The sequence below is a fragment of the Ceratotherium simum genome, chromosome 14 (genome assembly GCF_057802395.1).
Source record: "Ceratotherium simum simum isolate JZ-2026a chromosome 14, ASM5780239v1, whole genome shotgun sequence".
Lineage (NCBI taxonomy): Eukaryota > Metazoa > Chordata > Mammalia > Perissodactyla > Rhinocerotidae > Ceratotherium > Ceratotherium simum.
Genome location: NC_141913.1, coordinates 56976662 through 56998393, shown reverse-complemented (window position 1 = coordinate 56998393; position 21732 = coordinate 56976662).

Sequence of the window (21732 nt, the reverse complement as noted above, 5' to 3'; positions counted from 1 at the left end):
AGTCTGTACTTTCACTACAGTACCCCATAATCCGGCAAACCCAAGATAGCACTAACCTAGAGACCAGTATTTGTCAGCCATTGACCTAAGCACATTGTGAATGGTGGGGGTTTGACCAATATTTGTTGAATTGTTAAGGAGAATTGTTAATTCTCCTTAACAATTCTCAAAAGTGGAAAAGAAAAAGATAATATCCATCTATAACATTAAAACAAAAACTAAGGCAGGAAAGGTGAAGAATATAACTTTTATCATGAGTTGATTACTGTATTTTTATATTGGGTAAATCAAGATACTGATTTGAAATCCCTCTTCACCCTCCCCCCAAACATAGCAGAAAAAGTTGATAACAATCAGAAGAAGAAGCAGACTAATACACAATGAGGAAAGCAAAGGGAAGGGAATAGTGTAAATATGTTCCTGTGAAATTATGAGTTGAGACAGGAAACAGATTTGTTCAGATATTTAAATATGGCTTTTGATTCCACAGTATATCATTTATTTCCATAGCACAGGAATACACAGACTAAATTATTTTCATCATTAAAAGATTGGATAGGGGGTGGTCCTATGGCCTAGTGATTAAATTTGGCACACTCTGCTTCCGTGGCCCAGGTTCATGGATTCAGATCCTGGATATGGACCTACACCACTCATCAGCCATGCTGTGGCAGCAACCCACATATAAAGTAGAGGAAGATTGGCACAGATGTTATCTCAGGGCAAATATTCCTTGACAAAAAAAAAACAGATTAAATAATATTTTATATCCAAATTAAAATGTAAAGTCAAATATCAAATAATGCTTAATAAGTTAAATCATCTAACAAGAAAGAACCATATCCTTTTCTCAGTTAATTGAGTTAAATTCTTATGTTTCATGATGGAAAATAAATATATGGTATCTTAAGTTAATATTTAACAGAGTGGTATAAACATATTAGTAATATTTATGAAATTTGTTACCAAGTGAAGTTAAAAAAAGAAATGATGAAAGTTGTAACCTCTGGTGAATTGACAAGGTGTGGAAAGGGTACCATAGTTCTTGACAAATAGGTATTTAATAAATATTTTCTGAATAAGGGAATAAATGTAGTAAGTGAAAAAATACATTAAATATTGATAACACTGTCCTACTTTAACCTTACTTGTTGAAATTATAAATTAGGACCCTGCATTTATAAAACATTTATCTCAGTATTGCTAAGAGTTTCAGGCAAAAATGTGTACTTCTTTTTCATAAAGTTAAATTAAATTTCTCTTTCCAAATTAAATTTTTACTGCCACAATCAGAAGGATTAAATGCCAGAGTCAGTTACCAGGGTAGGTGATGGAATCTCCAAGCCTATAATAAATTCTGTCACAGGACCTTTTAGGTTTAGGTGTAGGCCTGTTGCAAGGTGGGGAGATGGTCTCTAGGGTTCTCTAGCCTCCAGTGTTATATCCATTTCCAGGTTGAGAACATTACCATAGGTAAGTTAACTATCCAACATCACTCAGCCCTCATTTTATTACTCCGTGGTTTGTCTGCCAAGTGGGTGTGTGATGATAAACATTCATTTTAATTAGGAAAAGGTTACACATTGCCACAAGAGTAAAAGGGCGAGTGTCCTTACCATTCTTACTCAAATCTCCCCCTTCCATACAGAAAGAAGTCCCCAAAACACGTGTATGTGTATGTGTGTTTGTTTGTGTATGTGCGTGTGTGTGTGTCTATATATATACACACACATATATATACATATATACACACTCATATATACATATATACACACACATATATACACATACACGCACACACACACACGTATATATATATATATAAAATATTACTGGTTCTGCTTCTCTGGAGACCGTCACTAATACTTGTGGTGTTTTAAATATAGCAATATAAAACCATTTTCATGAAAGTTTTCAAAAGATTAGGAGGGATGATTTCAATGATTTTGCAAACTTCTTGAACTAAAGGCCTGGGTTTATGACTCTTTTTAAAAAATCCACAGCAGTCGTTATACGGCTAAACACAACAGGATGTTTTACAGGTTTAGTAAATATTTGATTTTTGTATATAGTTGAATATTTTAACAGAGGTTAAGAAGTATTTACTGGAAGAAACCATCACATAGCCATCATTTTAAAATGGCTAATGTAACTATTTTAATAACTGTAAAACTAGTCTAAGTCAATTATTAACTGCAACTTGAACCATTAAATTTACTGTTTTTTTAATAAGGTATTTTGTGATAAATATGTGTTTCCTGTAGTATTCCACTATATTGTGATACATACTAGAATGAAATATATTTTGGTTATCAGGCAACATGTTTCATGTGATCCTCTCTATGTGTTATTGAGGAAGTTACCTACCTCTTCTCAATCTTGGTTTAGAAATTGGTAAAAGGAAGACACTTATATCAAATAAATAACAAAATATGTTGATAATTACTAAAATATATACTTAATTAGAGAATGGCTACAAGGATTGACATTAATATCATACGTAAAGCGTCTTTAATGTTAACTGGCATTAGTAGGTACTCTGACAAATATTATTTTACTCCATACCATTTAGTGCTGACATCTGAAAATTTTCGACTGTCTTTAGACATGAAGAAATGATTAATCTATTGTTACACCTCTTCAAACTGCTAAACATAATTTGATTTGGTTCATCCAAATCTAACACTAGAGAAAACACAGTCTTAGCAGAATCTGTTGGAGACACACCTTATAATTGGGCCAATTTCATTCAGAAATGCAGCCTGTTTGTACTACGTCACAGCGTCAGTCTCTAGAAAGACCACATTAATTCTGGAATTTGCAAGTGCACATGATTTGTAAAATCAGTCTTGCCGCTTAATAGGAAACAAATGAACTCTGTGAATAGATTTTCCCCTTCTTTTAGTTACTAGAAGTGTTACACTTGAGCTCATTCAATATTTAACTAGTAGTTTTTAACCTAAAGTTCCAGAAGAAAAATGCATCATGAGTCAAAGACTTAATTATATTCAAGCTCTGCCAATTACTTAATATGTCAGTGTAAAGAAGTTGCTTAATTTCCCTGTGCCTGAACTTCTTCACGTATAACAGGAGAGATTTTGATGGTTCATCAAAAAGAATAACCCACTTAAAAAAATCTATGACTTGGTAGAATAGAACTTCTAGTTAGGACAGGTAGGACAGAACTTATGGTAAAATTTCAAGACACCTACTAACAACCCTATTTTCCATTAAAGGATGATGCTAGATAGGTGAGTGGTAGGAAGGTAGAGAATTAGGGAGGTAGATAGAGGGAGAGAAAAAAAGAAACAGGATAGATGGATGGAGAAATAGGTTGGAGAGAGAGAGACAGAGAGATATAGAGAGACCACAATGGGTTAAGAAGATCACATTTTGGAATAAATAGTCTTGGTTTTCAATTCTAACTTTCAATGAGACACAGATTTACAGATTTATTATTTTATCTCCCTGAGTCTCAATTTTCTATTCTATGAAATGGAGATAATATCCCCCATGGGGTTAGTCTAAAAATTAAAGAAAATATATCTAAAGCAACTAACATGACTCTTGGCAGCATATTTTTATTACTTTTAAATAGATCAAACTTCCTCTATTTTTCAGCTATCTCTTCTGTTTTATCTCTTGCATCAAAATCAAAATTCAGAATGAATTATAATTTAAGGCAAATATTTAAAGGCTGATTAATGCTTGATGCAACATATTCTTGAGCAGCCAATTAGATGCTACATGAAATAAAGCAGCAAATGTTGAGCTCTGGAGGAGAGTTCTCCTTTGGCTGGCAGCCACAGCTGGCACTCTGCAGTGAAAACTCCAGCTCCAGTGCAATTAGATTACATAAATTACCCATGCAAGTGGTATAGAGTCTATAAAATGTATGTTTTAATGAAGCACATCAGGCATAGCCACTATCATAGGGAGCATTAGCAGGATTATTTATATTTAAACATTGTGCTTTTGATTTTTTAATCAGGAAAACACTTATCTTTAGCTTCATGCAGTAATGTTTTTTCTAGGTTTTTACTTGCTAAGAATTTTCATAAACATTTTTAGGAGCTGTAAAATTTATGCCTCACTTCATTTATCTTAGTGTTTTACAGTTTGTGATCTTTGTACCACGTGCATCAGAATCATTCAGGGTTCTTGTTAAAAATGTTGTTATCTGAGCCCCATCAAGGCACTGAACGAGATTCTCATGGAGGTGCGCCCAAGAACTTGGAATTTTAAACAAACTCCCAATGCGAATTTCATTCGTAATCCTTTTAAGAAGCACTCACTTTATAGAGTTAGTACAATATAGAGGGAAGAACACCAGACAAACAGTTGGAAGACCCAAATCATCTTTGCATTTCTGCACGTGATTCTATAAATACTTGGATGCCCATTTTGAGTAAAGTGAGCACATTATGCCATGCCAACCAGGACTCTTTATATATGAATAATTAAGCTACTTCAAAAGAAATAAACAAACTATTCCAGGTAAAAGAAAAAAATATGCTAACTTTTTTTGCTGATGCTTATAGGCATCATCCTATTATAAGCCAGATATTCTCCTAGGTGTTTGAGATACAGTAACAAAGACGTGAGGCCTACTCTCTCGGAGTAAAAATTGTACTGATAATTTGTAGGCACTCCAGGCTCAACTGATAAGGTTGGCTTGCTGCCCATAAATGTCCACACTCCACACTCTCCTGCTTTCTTATCAACAGATATCATTCATGTCACCAATACCGTAGATATATAGACTATATGTATATATCACATATGTATATAGAGATAGAGAGAGAGAGGATGGTAGCTTGTGTTGCAGCTAGGGGGAGCCAGATGAACATGATCTGCCATAAATAAGATGCTTAACAAAGCTCTCGGTAGGCTTTGGGGAAGCCCTTTGAAAGTGAGTATGCTCTGCTGGCAGCATCTTTGCTCTTGTCATTCTTCCTGACAGAACACAATTGAGATGCTGGAACTGGAGCACCAAGTGTGACACTTGGAGACCTGCTAACCATGGCTGTGCTGGGAGACAAATGGATGGCCAACAGACCACCTTTAGACTAGCCATCATTCATGGGAAATTACTATAGGCCAAACTGATACACTTCAAATTTATAAAATGACCAGGAATTTTATAAACCATATACTAGCCAACTACACTTATATAAGTACACAAAAGAAATCCAGAAATTCTATGTCAATGACACTTGTGATCTTTAAAATAGAGAGTCATTCCTTGGGTTTCTAATTATTTTATGAGAAACATATAAAGAAGATGATTTTCAGACATATAAAGTGGTTTAAGTTTTGAGATATTTTATGAGCCACATGTTTCACCTCACTCTGATTCCGGATTCACAATTCAGACTAAAATACATATTCAAAAATAAAATACTCTGCCTAACTTAGCATTAAAATATAAGAAAAATGTTTGCAGACTTATATCAACTACACAGTTTAAGTTGGGTTAAGTTTCCCTTAGTAAGTGAAAATAATAATTACATATTGATAGGCTCTAGTGATTCTCAATCAAGTAGATTATTCCCTATAGTTTAAGTGTTCATTATTTTATTAGAGAATTTATCTGTGAGACTAGCAGCCGGCCCATCTCAAATTTTAAGATTCCAAAGAGAATGGTCAGAGTTATTTTATGCTGAAGTCTGGAAACGGAGATGGGATCCTTGGGCTCTGCGACGTCTGGGCGCAGAAGAAGGTATGTCATCTAACCCCACTTGTAGGAGAGGTAAGGTTGATAACTAGAATGAAAGTTATACTATTCAGATTTATAAAATCTCAATTACCATCATTCATATTCGTTTTTTCAATAAAACCCCCAGCATATTCTAAATAAATATTCAGTATGTAAACATGTTATTTCTTTCATATGTTTTAGTTGGGCGTATACCCCTATGCCCAGAGCACTTAATGCATCAAAAATAAGGTGATCATCGAGCAAATTAGAACAACTGGTAACTCTTCATTAGTTATTCTTCCAAATACCTACATATTACTTAAATAAGTTACTTTTAAATAAATATACTTCAAAATATATTAGTCAAGGTAGGACAGACTTTAGTGCTATAATAAATAACCAAACCCGCAAATCTCTGTGGTATAACAAAAAACAAACAAATAAAAATGTTCATTTCTCACTCACACAATGTCCACTGTGGTTGGATGACTTTTCCAGGTGAAAGTTTAGCAATCCATATTGATTTAGTAGTATAGTTACATACCCTCAACACGGCACTTCCCCGTTCACTGTGACGAGAGAAGAGAAAAGCTGGAGGGGACATGTACCTGTTCAGTCTGAAGGTAACACATGTCACTTCCTTCACAATCCATGGGCCAGAACTAATCCAGTGACCCTGCCTAACTCCAAAGGATACAGAGAGGACAGTTTTGTGCCCTGAGAAAAGACAGGAGAATGATTACTAAGTAATTTCCATCATCCCAATAAAAGATTGTTTTTTACCTTGTTTTTAAATGTGCTGATATAATTGATGTAATAGGACAAGACTCATTCAGTGAAATGTAAAGTACTGACTCTGAACTTGGCCTCGGAGCCACAGCATCTCATTTCTAGGCTTAGTTCTTTCTCTAGCTAATGTTGCACAAATCCTTCACTTTGATGATCCTCTGTGTTCCAACTGTAAAATGAGAGGTTTGAGGTTGAAAATTCCTACCACTCCTTCTAGTGCTGAAATTCTTTGGGGAGGGCAAGCTGGAGTTTGGCCCACCAAGTTGCCATACTGAATATGTATTAGAGGGTAGTGAAGACCTATTTGTTATCGACAACAATCTGACAGGCAGATTCACATATTTTAAGTCCCTGGAAGATAACACGTTTTGGTATTCAGCATGGCTGAAATGTAATACAATATTTATTGCCTTGGAGAAATTTATTATGTTCAAAACTTAGGATGTTGTTTCTGGCAATCTAACCCCTCCTCTTTGCTTTCAGCTAGATGAAGAGTAGCATTGATATGTTGGGAGATACTATGTGGTGTTTTGCTGTTACAACATTCTATAGAATGCTGGGCCCTGCAATCTATCAGTATAACTGAGAACAGAAGCTGGAGTCTATACTACCTATAATACTGGCCTCTGCCAGGAGAGTGGAATACTTTTACGGAGAAAATGGACAGCATACTTTAAAAGAAACTATTAAAGGAAGAACTTAGATGTGATATGTCAAGAAATAAAACATAACAAACATAGAAACCAAATTTTTATGCTGTGAAAGTCTACATAGGGTACCAGGCACTGTGGTGGCTCACGCCATTGTCACAGATCTGCTAGCTCACCTTGCTGGCATGGGCAGCATCGAGAGCCATAGCTCCAATGCTCACTTTATCTCCTCACTCAAATTCTGAGTCTTCGGCTGGGTGAGTTGCAGCTCCATGGAGAAAGACCACATATCCCTATGAAATGGAAATAAAATATGCCAGATCCAGCTCCAGCATGTCCTGAAGGCACAAGTAAGTTGTATGAGTAAGTGGTTCAAATTCCCATGACCCCGACTCCTCCTCTGATCTGTAATTGAAGACTATATGAACACTTTACAGAAGAAGAAAAACTTATGAACCTGTTTTACAGAAGATTTGACCTGACGTGTTGACAGTACCTGGAAGTAGAGTGTAGAAGCGATACAACCCCACTCCAGGTAGGGCTCAAAACAGGTGTAAATAAAACACTTCCCAGTGGGCACAGCTTTGATCAGTGCACCTGGTTCTTTACCTTGCCTGCAAGAAGGCATGGCCAGAGGAACAACCTACGTGGATTCTTGTGCAGTGGATAATAGTTTCGTAATAGATGGAAAGGAAATTGAAGAATCAGTATTAGAAAATTGGTGACAAGAAAGCCCAGAGAAGAGGGATGGGAATAGAACTCTCTGAATTGAAAAAGAATATGAATTCATTTGTGCCTCATGCAAATGCTCACCAAAGAGAAATCTTAGCAAAGAAGCAAAATAATAATCAGATGGACCAGTTGACCATTCTTTTGATGAGTTTTTTTTTTCCTAGCCCCTATCTTTGCCCAATTGGGCCATGATAACAGTGACCGTTCTGATAAGTATAGAAGTTATGCATGGACTCAGGAACATGGACTTCCACTAACTAAGCCAGTCTATTTACAGTCACTGTTGAGAGCCTAACTTGCCAAACAGAGATCAACACTGAGCCCTGATAGGCAACATTTCCCTTGTGGTCTGCCAGCCCATGGTAGCAGGTTAATTATATTGGACAATTTCAATCATGAAAGGGACAGATCGCTGCTCTCACTAGCATAGACATTTTCTCTGGATGTGGATTTGCCCTCTCTCTCCACTATGGTCTTGCCAAAACCAACATCCATGGAATTATAGAGTGTTTCTACCTTGGTATTCCACACAGCATTGCTTCTGACCAAGGATCTAATTTTACAGCAAATGAAGTTGAACAATGGGCTTTTGCTCATGGAATTCATTGGTCTTATCATGTTTCCAATCAAATCACCCCAAAGCAGTTGACCTGTAATGAATTTCTAAAGACTTGCTTATCATGCCAGTTAGTGGTAAAACTTTGTGAGCCAGGAATAATGTTCTGTAGGATGTGGCATATGCTCTAAATCAGCAAGAAATATATGATGTTATTTCTTCCATAGCCAAGATTCACGGATCTAGGAATCAAGGGGTTAGAAACAGCAAGTGGTCTTTTCCTCTATTACTTGTAGTGGTCTGTTAGCAAAAATTTTGCACAGGGATCTGCTGGCCAAGCAGTCTTAGGTTCCAGAGAAGGATTGCTTTCACCAGGAAACACAGCAATAGCTCAATTAAACTGGAAGTTGGGACTGCCACCTGGGGTCCTCATACCAGTGAGTCAGCAGGCAAAGGAAAGAGTACTCTGTTGGCTGGAGTTATTGACCCTGATTCTCAAAGGAAAATTTGGTTGCAACTAAACAATGAGAAGTATATCTAGAATGCAAGAAATATCTTCAGGAAACTCTTAATATACTTATGTCCTGTGATAAAAGTCAATGGAAAGCTATACCATCCGAATATAGGTAGGACTGAGAATGACCTAGATCTCTCAGCTATGCAGACTTGGGTTGCCCCATCAGACAAAGAACCACAAACGGTTGAGGTGCTTCCTTAGGGCAAAGGCAAATGGAATGGATCGTGGAAAATATAGTTATAAATACAAGTTAGGTCTACATATATAATGAGATGTAGAAATGAGAACTATGCTAGTTTTGAATACTTCATCCGTACTTTGATATAAATATTTTTGCAGATTGACCAATTATTGATCAATAGATTATTCAATTATTTTCTTCCTTTCTCCTATTCCCTACCTTAAAATTCTAAATGTACTAATAATATTTAAACTTATATCTCAACATTTAAGATACAAGATATCAAAAGGGGAGTGTGAGTCAGCTAGTAGAGCAATGATCATCACCCAAGAGGGCTAAAGGGATCGTTTAATCTCTTTTAACCACCTTCATTTAATCAGCTTCTCCTGCAGGTCACCCACATCATCCAGGTTAGAGATGGAAAGAAACAAATGTAGGTTCCAATTTGTCCTTATAGGTTTAATTTCATCCTTATAAGCTCTAATTTATAGTTTTTCAGCCCCCCTGCATGTCCTAACTGCCAACTTGGCTTACCTATAGCAACTTCAGGCCCTACTTCAGATGCAAAGCCAGCAGCTTTGCATAGACATGATAATCAGCCCACAATTGCATAAGGTCTAATACTTATAATAAATTGCTTATTTTATATCATTCATAGAGTAATACTTCCCTCATCAAACCCAAAGAGAGCTTATAATTAATATTTATTTTACCCTGCCAAATATTAAGGAGCTAGAAATAACACATTAGTTTACTTTTCTAAGTTAAATTAATTCTAATTGCAAGGTCCTACTTTTGTGAAAAATTCAGTTTCAATCGTGTATGAGTATTAAATCCACTCTAAATCTGGGGAAAGAAAACAATGCAGCCCAGAAATTGGAGGAACAACTTCTGGTCTTCAGCACATCGTGATCTCTTTACAAGAGGCCCACTGTCCTGCCCAGTTGGCCCAGTTAAACGTAGGCTCTCATGGGTTTCCTCAGGCATGGATCCCGGGGCTATGGCTGCTAAGACTAAGGGTTCTTAAGAGTTCAAGCTCTACTCTTCCAAACCAAACAATAATGGGCCTACTACTCTCAGAGAACAAGTCATCTTGTTTTTAAAGCAAAATTCCATTTTGGGCTACTTATGCCCATACCTTGTCTTAGTATGGAAGTTAGCTAGCCTCTTGACTCCCTCTAACAAAAATATATCATTTTTTCTAAGATAAAGTCCTCTTAACACTTCCTTTGGAACAAAGAATGTTCCAGCCTCAAAGACATGGTTGATAATTTGACAATAAAGGTCTAGAAAGCCATCTCTCATTATTTAGGATTATTCTACAATATGGAATGACTCTAATTCTCAGTGCATTATTCTGGACAAATGGGTAAGTAGTTGAGTGGATAGATAGACAGTTTCTACTCTCAGAAATCTTATAGCTTCCCTCTCTTCCCTCTTTTATTGGGAAGAGATAAAACTCCATTCTTAGTTCTGTATTTAAATTGGTATCACTTGCTTCCAACTCTGCTTGAGTGGTGTTAGAAGCAATGTTCACCAGTTTTCCTAGAAAAATTGCAGAAGTCATAAGACACACAAATATCCACAAATATAAGGTACTTAGAACACAAATTATCTGCTTTGGGACAATGGGAAAAATACAGTAAAAAATGTATAATGGAATAAGTTTCATCATATACTCAGAATATTTTATCTTAAAAAAAACAACTAGCTATTGTAACAAATTTCAGAGGGGCAACCTCAGTGCAATGGGTACTGCTTAAATTGTTTTACTTTATAGGAAGCAGGATGAAATATGTATAAGATTCTAAGTTTCTTTGGTATATTCAAACATATCTGTATATTCTAAATCCTACAGAGGTTTTTACTGTTAGATTGCTGCAATTAATACATATCATTAGATAGAAGCTATACGTAAAAATACATACTTAAATTGCTGCAATTAAGACTACAAAAAGCAAGTCATTTGAACATTTCAAGGAAGGTACGATATTCTGTACAGCCATCCACGCTGGTAACAAAACAGCCAAATGAATAAAGTACTTATAGAGCATCCTTAGAAATGTTGATTAAAATACTTCTAAATATAAATATATTTCAATCTCTGCCTATGAATCTAACTACAAATTTCAACTCTTCTTAGGTTCTCAGCTCTTCAAACTATTGGATTCAGAAACCCAATATTTAAATGTACTTTTAAAATCACCACACCCGCTCTTCTTATGTAATAAATATGCAGCATTTCACATTACTCTGAACTTTTCACGATCTATTTACTACTCTGTCATTAACAAGACAAATCAAAACAAACAGCAAACAATAAAAATTGTCCCAATCTGCTTCTTGAATTTCCTTGGCCCTATAAGCATCTCTCTTACATCAGATAAAATTCCCTCCTTCCCTACCAAGCATGCATTACGCCTGGCATCGTACCTGCAATGCTAGTCTGAAACAAGATTAACACGAGAGTAGTTATGGGAGCAATCTTTCTTTTTCTACAATAATTGGGTTTCCTAGTAATAACAAAGCACAGTAAATTACATATGCCCAATGAAATATATTATCCATATGTGTGGAGGGTGTAGGAAAATCCCAAAATAAGTTAAAACAAAAAAGGAGTAAAGTGAGTTATTTTGCCCTGCTGTTATCACAGGCATAACATACATTCTTTGGGGGTTGATTACCTAGAGGCAGACACAGATTACTGCCTCTGAGAAGAAAAGAAGCAAAAATATGTGAGAAAGAGACTCAAGCTGGTTCTCTCCTTTAACCCCTATATGCTCTCGTACATCAGATGTGGGATGGAAGAATACAAGAAGGAATCTCTTCTGACAGAACAAATTGTTTTCAGACTATTCAGATACAACATATAAAAACAATAACAATAATGAGAGCAAAATGTTCAAAGTAAGGAACGATTTTGTTACTATCTCTCATAATCAATACACACAATTGACTTAAAAGAATCTACTTATTTTTATCAAAAGAACTAAAGAAACAAATTTATTTCAATCATTAGCTTTTTTTCATAGACACCGTATTTTGCAGATTTTTAAAAGTACAGATTTTTTTTTAAAAACTCTCTTTAAAAATAAGAGAACTCAAAACACCTACCTCTCCAAATTTCAGAAATAATTCCACCTCTCAAGTTTACTTAAAAACAGGAATCATGCTGGGATGTTTAAGCTGGCAGTCATTCCATGCTCTTAAGTGACCCAATATCTAAAATTTAAATTTAAATTTAAATATCATAATGTTAATATTGGTTACATTCAAGGACAAGCTCTGAACACAGGATTTGATGATATCTTAGGATTATGCCTTTGATTATTACTAGTTTGACTTTGGTTTGGGAATGATGAAACAGCCCTTTTCATCATTCACAAAACTGGTCAATTTAGTCAAACAATTAGTTTAATTCAAAGGCAGGAAAAATAATGAACATCTTTTGGGGAAGAAAAAGGTACTTTCATTTATTTTGATTTATTCTGCTTATTATTCCAGAGAAGATTTCAGATAGAATACAAAAGTATGTGAGCTACGATGGATAGTGCAAGTGAAAAGTGTGATTAATGTAAAAAACAAACAAGGTCAGAATGCAGAGTTAGGACTATGACTATAAATCCTCACCATAATAATCTACACACCTATCAAAAGCATGCAATTGTTTGATGTCTAAGTTACTTGGCAGCCAACAGGAAAGTCCGTAAGACAGAAATAAATGGAGAATTTGCAACTAGATTCAACTAAACTTTCTCCAAGAGGATTAAGGGAGTGAACAGAGCCTAGGGGCGATGTAGTGTGTTCTCAAGGTTGGCAGTGGAGGGTTTCAAATATAATTATGTGACAAGAGAGTTGGTCGAAGGAGACAAAGTAGCCACAGGTTTACTCTTCTACTCTACAGAGGACAAGAGGAAATATTTTACCCAAATAAGGGATGAGTTGTATGAAAATTAATTTTCAATAGTGGAATTCATCCCTACAAGGAGAGAGATACCTCCCTTAATAGTTTCTCTAAATAATAAACTCAGTGGTCTCATCAATAAGAGTAAGAGTGCAGAGTTGGATCCACTTGGATTTTGGAACTTTCATTTCCCAGGATTCTATCTTGTTCTTTTCTATAAAGAGGTGATACAAAAGTCATAATGATAAAATAAGTAGGCCCTCCCTATCTTTACATACGTCCCTGCAGTGCATTCCTAAATTGTTCAGTTAGTACCTCACAATTTAACAACACTCCCACAAGGGACATACTAATGGCCACCATCAGGCAACTTCTTAGTTACAATGATGAGAAAAGGAAGCTGGTTGCAGACACACTGAGAGCAGTAACAAAATATGATTTGAACTTGTCTGAGAGAGGAGGTGAACAATCCTGTTATTAAGTAGAGTGTAAAGAGGATAATTTAAAATCATTGGTTGAAATACAGCTGCAACATCACTTTTTTTCCCTCACCTGCCACACTTCTTGGAAAATTCAATTTTGCACAATAAAATTTTATCCACAGAGTGAGGTCTAATGATTTTCTGGAGAAATCATCCGTGTAAGTAACCTCTATGTTATTGTCTCTCAAGCTCATAGAATGCTTGATTTACCAAAATCCATTGGCCTTCTCTTTTGGAGACCAGGTATTCTGAGAAACACCCTAAGTCATAAGTCAGGTAAGGGCTAACGAGTGAAATGTTAAACGCTCTCCTAAAAAGTATAGTAGAGTTTTGAGAGGAGTGTGGTGTGCTTCCTCTATTTTCCTGCCTTTGCTTTCACCTTCCCTTCACATATGACCACATTTGTCTAAGTGCCGTACATCAGTGATCAGCTTGTGTCTCCTTTGCTGTTGCTGCTACTCTCCCTAACACCAGAGGGTTGCTGAGTTCACTGTACTGCAAATATTGTTGTTCTTTCATATGGCATATTAGATGTAGACTCCAGGTATTCAGCTGGTGCCTCTTCAAAGGCCTTCCTGAGGGAAGTACAACTTTGTCCCCCATATCCTTAATCAGTGTCACCAATGCTGCCACCTTACTCAGATTAAAGATATCTTGAAGTGACCATCCAACCCTTACCTGCATTTATTTTTCTGGAGTCCAGTGTATAAATGGCTGCCTTGCCTGCTTAGGAGTAACTGAAGAGAACATTATTTGCCTTTCCTGCTCATCACAATCTGTCAATGTCCCAACGCTCTTTTCTCTTGCACTGATGGCTTCCATGTGGGTCTGCAGGTATTGATAGTCAACAAATAATGATGCTAGACTTTGCCTCCTGCAGGCAACACAAGTTTCAGAGGAAACAAGGATTACTATCCCTCTCCCTCCCCATCGAGGGGGTGGAAGAAATAGATAAGGTAGTATTATTTTACAAATGCTTTCTTCAAGCTCTGTCTCCCTGTGGACTCCCCTTCTTCATAGGTCCGCTTTTATTCCTTCAATGTAGCAAAGCCTATCTAACCATTTTGGCTTCATTGAAACCAGTTGCCTATTGCAATCTCTCTCTCCAGGAAATACTAGATAGCAAAAAATCAGAAGGCTAGAATACAACAAAATCACGTAAAGTGTTGAGGATTTTTTTAAAGCTTTATTTTCCTTTAAAATCATCTCCTTCTGAATCAAGCAGGGTATACTGCTTCTTCCTGGGGGTGAGGTGAAGGGACTACACATCAGTGGGACTTTTTCCCTTCTTTCAGATCTGCCTCTGGTGGAGAATGAGACCTAGAAGATGCTGAAAGAATGAGCCCTTTAGTGCAATACCAACCATTGTACCTGGGCTGACACCTCAATAATTGCCGTGGAAACACAATCTCCAGAAATGTCCTCAGGTCACAACAAACTCATCTAGCATATATGTCTCTGTCTTTGATTAAGAAGCAAATGATCTTTCACCTATAAAGATATCATGACAAAGGGCATGTAAGGTACCATCATGCAGATATAGAGAACTGTCAATACTGGAGGCTATTTTTGCCATCAAAGTGAGAAATAGGAGAGTCTGAAATATAATCATGGTAACGGCAGTACAGAGAGATTTACAAGGTAGAATGAATAGGGCTACATGACCAATTGGATGTGAGTTGAGAGAGAGGAAGTTATTAAAGGTGATTCTGAGATTCCTGGATTTTTTGTGTATGGATAGGAGAGACACAGACCAAGACCAAGAAGAATGCAGCAAGTGCAAGTTTGAGGAGATAGAGAAATGATGAGTTTCTTTGTAGATATGCTGAGTTTGAGGCCCCTGTGAGATACAAGAGGGGTGCATGTTGGGCACTTTTAAATATGGTTCTGAAGTTCTCCCAGAAGGTTTGACATTGAGCTCATGATGCACAGTAACCAGTTTAGCTAGAATCGTCGTTGTAAAGGGCATGCCCACTTGAGAAAGTATAGAGTGGGAAGAGCCGTGCATAGTAAAACCAACATCTCAGGCAAAAGGATAGGAAACATTAAATTGGTTTTGCTTCATATGAATTAATAATTAATATTTTGTATAAATATTTAATAGATTTCTAACCATATTGCTTGAATTATTTTTAAAAAGAAGTAAAATAAATGCGAGAATTCACACTTTTCAAAAATGACAACATAAGGCAGTAAAATGCCAGGCTACAATATGATGAAACAGACTGCTATCATTAAGCACCGCAGGGAAAGAGAAAATAAGCAGAATGAGGACTAATCGTTAATGGCTAACTTGCAGAAATAAGGCTGCGTGCCACCCCCACATAGAATTTATGAATAATTTGTAAATTAAAAAAAAACAAGGAGAGTGAGTGTGGTGATATTTCTAGGACAATTCAGAGAAATGTTTCAAATTATTTTATATTAGTTGCTGTCTCACTGGTTTCTAATGCACACCATAAAGAAAAGAGTGGCAAGATTATGTTCAGTATCTTTTTTACGTCTCTTGATGATACTGGTAGAGAATCTTTGATTAAAAACAGTAATCAAGACACCACTAATGGCAGCTGTTTTAGATTATTGTGTGCTTAACTTAATAGGGCCACTTTTATTTTTTTACTGGTAAAATTGTATATATTAACTCTTTCAAAGATACATATAGAAATAATACATCTAGCATTTAAAAATACTATGAAGAATCATAAATAATTAAATGTTAACTACACTTAAAACCATAAACGTAACGTATTTTAGAAAAAATACTTTATTTTTAACCATTTATAATCTCAGAGTATGTGAATATCTTTAGTTCGAAATAGCATTTCTGGAAATAATTTCATCTGGTAAAGATCTCAACTTTTTATATAGCTGTTTTAGGTCCACATTTACTTTCATGTTAAGTAAAAACTTAAATTGGTAACTGTATGTCTAGTGCCTTATAATTTGCTTCAAACATATCCTAGGAACTAATACTAACCCAGAAACATTTCTTTAAATTTCCAGGCATGGTGAAAATTTGCATTATTTTAGTTATTTACTTTCAACAGTTTTCTATCAGGAATTTGGAAAAATTTAAATCAGATATCATTAGCTTTTTACTATCATAATCATGAATTCTTCGTAATGCACTTAAAAATAAAAAAATATGATGCTTTAAGAACTTCCCTAAAAAATATTTTAAAACATATTTTTGGAACCTTAAGCTTTTACAAAAGAGACTAATAAATTCTTTGTTTTGGTCTTTTATTTTCCTAAATTACAGTTGCACTGGAAAATGTCATTCTTTTCTCTGCCAAAAAGAAATTCTGTATATAACTGTAAGATAACACAATTTTTATATGCCCAAAATTCTCTCTAAAAGAAAGTAAGATCCTAGGAAATGGACTAAAAGGAATAAAAGAGACTTTATTTCCATTAACAAAATTGATGTTTCTTGAAGAAACAATGGTTGTTAGGTTAAATTTGTGTTCATTAATTATTTTAGACCTTAAACCACAGGAGAAGAATGTGTATTCCATATTCCTGATGTTTCTTTTCTTGCAGAAAAATCTGCTACTAGAGTAACACTTCTGGCCTCTCACTCCATAGGATGTAAGAAATTACCTTTTTGGTTGATGAGTTTGAGTGAAGAAATTGAGCATGGTCACTTAAGTCTGCGTTGTTTTTTTCTTTTTGAGGAGCTAGCCGCCCGTATGAGGCACTCAATATCGGCCTCGGGGGTAAGGCGTATACTTGTCAGCAATGTCATGGTTAAATTCGTTATTGTTGTTGCACACCAAAGACAACTTCTCCAAAAACTTGGTCAATAATCAAGTCGACATTTCGACAACTCTTTATTAAGTATGTGATTTTTTATGAATAAAACAGTAAACCATATATTTAATAATGAATAAATATTTTTCTCTACCTTTCATAGGTGCTTTTAGAATTCTCATATTGATGACAAATCTTCTTAATTGTAGTTACATAAAAGCAAACTATTAAAAGTAAATATCATTATTAATATGAGCATTTCTCCCTTAACGTATAGGAAAACCTTAACTATATAAACTTTGCCGAGGAGCAAGGATTCATGTAATTAAAATGTGTTATTACTTTAATAAAATACAGGCATACGAAAATAAAGTTCTATAATAAGTAATTTTGTTCCTTTCTGCCTGTATCTGGAGTTTATAAATGGAGCATGCATCTTTAGAATCTTCTTTTTTTTTCTTTTTTTTGGAATAGCAAGCTATTAGGAAAATTCTAAAGATTAACATTAGTTAAACAAATAATTATCATTTTATGTGAAAAACTGTATAGTGATAATGACACTCTGCATTTTAGGTTAGCTTTTATCTCTTTAATCGTTTTAAACTGTTGTTAAAAATAGATATTACAACATAAGATGAGGATTAAAATGAATATTTCATAGCCTAGTAAGTATGAGTAATAGGTTAATTAGAATTTATTTTTAAGTATATTACCTGAAACCAGGAAAAATCTAAATTTGAGCCACTAATTACAGCTAGCTAGATAGCTAGATAGATGATAGGTAGACTTAGATATAGGATAACTTTAAACTCTGTACACATCTGGTATTTATACTATATTCATGCATTTCAGATAAAAGAATACAGAGCACTTTACACAATGAGATTTAATGATCAGCACAGAAGTACGTTAGCTATTTCAGAGAAAATTAGGGCATATAAACAAGAGAATGGTTTGGTTTATTTGCATTTTTGTAAGGAATATCTAGAAAAGTCAAATAATCTGTTTCTAGCTTTAATTATGAATTCACCCATGCGTTGTTTGCCTTGTAAGTGCAGCACATATATCTATAAACTATATTGGTAGTATTAACAACAATGAATAAAGCATCACCATGTGTCATTCATCACACTAAGCTCTACATTTTCAAATTTTTGCCGCCTTCACGCGTGGAGTTAATTCGGCATCCTGCTCCTACACCTCTTTTCTATCTCCTTCAGCATCTTTGCATTTTAATTCATCCAAGCTGGGAGAAATGGAAAGGATTTGACAAAATCCTTTATGAAGCAGAGACCTAAGCCAGGCTATATCCCCTTCTTTCCCATATGCAATATTGTGCTACCAGGTGTTTTGCAGCAATCCCATCACCTTTTTTACCCCATTTTTATGTACTACCTGAATAGTTCTACTCAGCAGTCATTCCTTATGCTATTGGACCTTCTCTGATTTTTGAATGACTCAGAGATTTTGTTCATCATTAGAATTTATAAACGGCATCTGCAAAAACAAGTAGGTAACAGTTTACTCTATGACCTTTTGTCCTCCAAACATTTAGACAGCTAAATGAAGTATCCACACGTGAAGGACTCTTTGTATTAAGACATCTATGTGTTTGCAATCAGAGGCATATCATGTGGGGTAGTTCATTTATGATCATCATACAGTCTATCTAAGTTGCTTCATTTTAGTGCAACTATTCTATTTTCTGAAGGTGAGAGTGTCACACACGTGCCATTCTCAGTGTACTCACACTCCACTCCTGCCTCAACCCATACCTTCATCCATTTCAAAGGGGCAGTTGATGAAAACTGCAACCACTTGAGGATTAACAGGTACTCTCCCTGAACACTCTTTTCCTTCAGCTATGGTTGCCCTCAAGTTATTATTCCCTTGGTCACTCAACAGAAGAATCAAAGAGAGCAAAGTTTCTTTGGGCAGTTGTGATATTTTATCAGCAAAAAGGCTATATCTTTAATTTTATATTCTCCATTTTCCACAGTCACTTGTCTACCTCTAACATTTGATCCCTTTAGCAGCATCACAAGTGAGCACTACATTTTTTAGTGTTATATAACTTATTTTTATTTGTTGAAAGACAACCACTAACAGCAATAAAGTTATTGTTCAGTTGAAGCTCTTTCTCTTCTCAACCAGAAAACAACTAATTTTCAACATTCTACCTTATGCTCATATCTGGAAGATAGCAAAGTTGGAAGTCTCAATGATGTTTCAACATAATTCTTATAGAAGCACACTGGCTAGAGGGTATAGGGGATAGGAACTTTCTCTTCTTTAATATCACTAGGCAAAATTAATTAATATGTGTTTATATTTTCATAACTTTTTGTGTTCACTAAAAGTCACTTCAAATCCTCCTGGTTTTAAACTTTTTAAAATTTCCTAGATGCCAATTATTTTAATGGATTTTATTTTAAAATTCCCTAAAAATGGTTGAGATAGATGAATTATGTTTACACAAACATCTCCTGAAATAAAGAACAGTATTTAGAAGATTTTTATAAATTTTTCATGAAAGATCTTTCTTTCTCAAATGCCTTCCTAAATCCTATTTTTCTGCAGATGATTAAGAATAAATGGAAAATATAATGGCAGTGTAATGAAGTTGAATTATAGACCACTGCATTGCTTGCATGCAATGCAGGTTTAAGTAGGACTGAAATGATTTGACTTAAAGAAATACGTGTTATACTACAAAGGATAAAATATTTCCATGTAAGAAAGCAACTGATTGATTTTATTTCCCTCATACTAAAAGTATCAATGAGAGGGTGATGTCAGCATCACTGTAGAGTGAGTCATTCCTTTGTCTCTTCCCTCTAAATCACAACCAATAGGACAACAAAGGACTTTCTGCACAACACATCTGTGAGATCCATACATCTATACATCCGAAGGCAGGTGGACTGGACCTTCTGGAGGTGGTGGAATCAGGGAAGCAGTGGTGGCAGCTCCTGAGACTGAAAGTTCCAGGATCTGTAGCCATGCCTGAGAACAGAGTCCCAAGGAACTGAGATAATGCCCACAAACAGAGGCCCCAGGAATCCAGGCAGCCCATGCTCCTGGAGGTGCCAAGAATGACTGTGGACCCATGAATAGAGACTCTGGGAACCATGAGATACCTGTGATCCAGCCCTTTCCTCCTTCCCCAGCATAAGTGCCTCAAACAACAGCCCTTCTAGCAGCAGGGGCTGAATCCAAGATGTGGATACCCCCAGCAGTGGTGGTGGTGCCCATGACAGGAGGTTTCCAAAAGTATATGAGCACCACAGAGCAGAGGTTGCAGGAGCAGCAGCAGTTCACGTGACTCACCCACATCCCTCCCCCAGCAGCGGAGGGTGGTGCCCATGACCTGAGGCTTCAGGAAAGGCAGTCGTGCCCACAAAACAGCCCCCTCTCCCCTCCTGGAAGTGGCACCTCCAACACTGGCCCTTCAAGTGGCAGGGGCTGCATTCAAGGCCCTAATTTCCCTGGCTGCAGCAGCAGTGCCTGTGATCTGAGATTACAGGAATCAGGTGGGTGCCTGAGACTAGAGGCTGCAGGAGTCACAGTGCCACTCACAGCTCAGCCTCTACACCTCCCCTAGCAGTGGCAGGTCGCATCAGCCTGCTACCTGAGGCTTCAGGAGCCACAGCAGGGCCTGTGATCCAGCCCACAGTGGTGGCACACTGACACCTGTCCTACAAGCACCAAGGGCTGCATACAAGACCCCGGGCCTTGGCAGTGGCAGAGACACCTGTAAAACCAGCACCACAAGCAGCAGTGTTACCAGAACTCCCAGAAAACCTGGGAGCAGCAGTGCAAATGGTGCATACAGCAGCATGTCTCACCCCCTGGAGAGCTCGCTGAGGACAAGGAGGGGAACATGCAACCCAGGTGACTCCAGAAGCATCAGAGGTGCTCACAGCCCAGTGCCCCCAGTGGCAACACCCATGAGTGCAGCAACACCATAAGCAGCAAGGAACCAACAACCTCAAAGCCACAATTAGCATGAGAGGGTACTGGTGACACCTCTGGCAGAGGCGGAAGAAAGAGCAAAGTGCAGGCTCTCAATTACTACCAAAAGCAGCTGAAAATCAAAGTAAACAAAGCCTTACCAAAATAATAAAGGTGTTTGCTACCACAAATACACCAGCAAAGGAACAACTCATCAAGTGATATGAAGAACTACAGTAACATGGTATCACAAAAAGAAAATGAAAAGTCTCCAGAAATCAAATTGAAAGTCAAAGAAGGTTACAATCTGCTGACAAAGAATTAAAAATACCTGTCATGAAGGAACTCAACGACTTACAAGAAAACTCAGAAAGACAATTCAATGAGCTCAAGAATAAAATTAGAAACCAAGAGGATTAATCACCAAAGAAATTGAAACTCTAAAAAAACAAAAAAATTATGGAGCTGAAGAATGCAATAAATGAAATGAAGAATAAAGTAGAAAGCATTGGA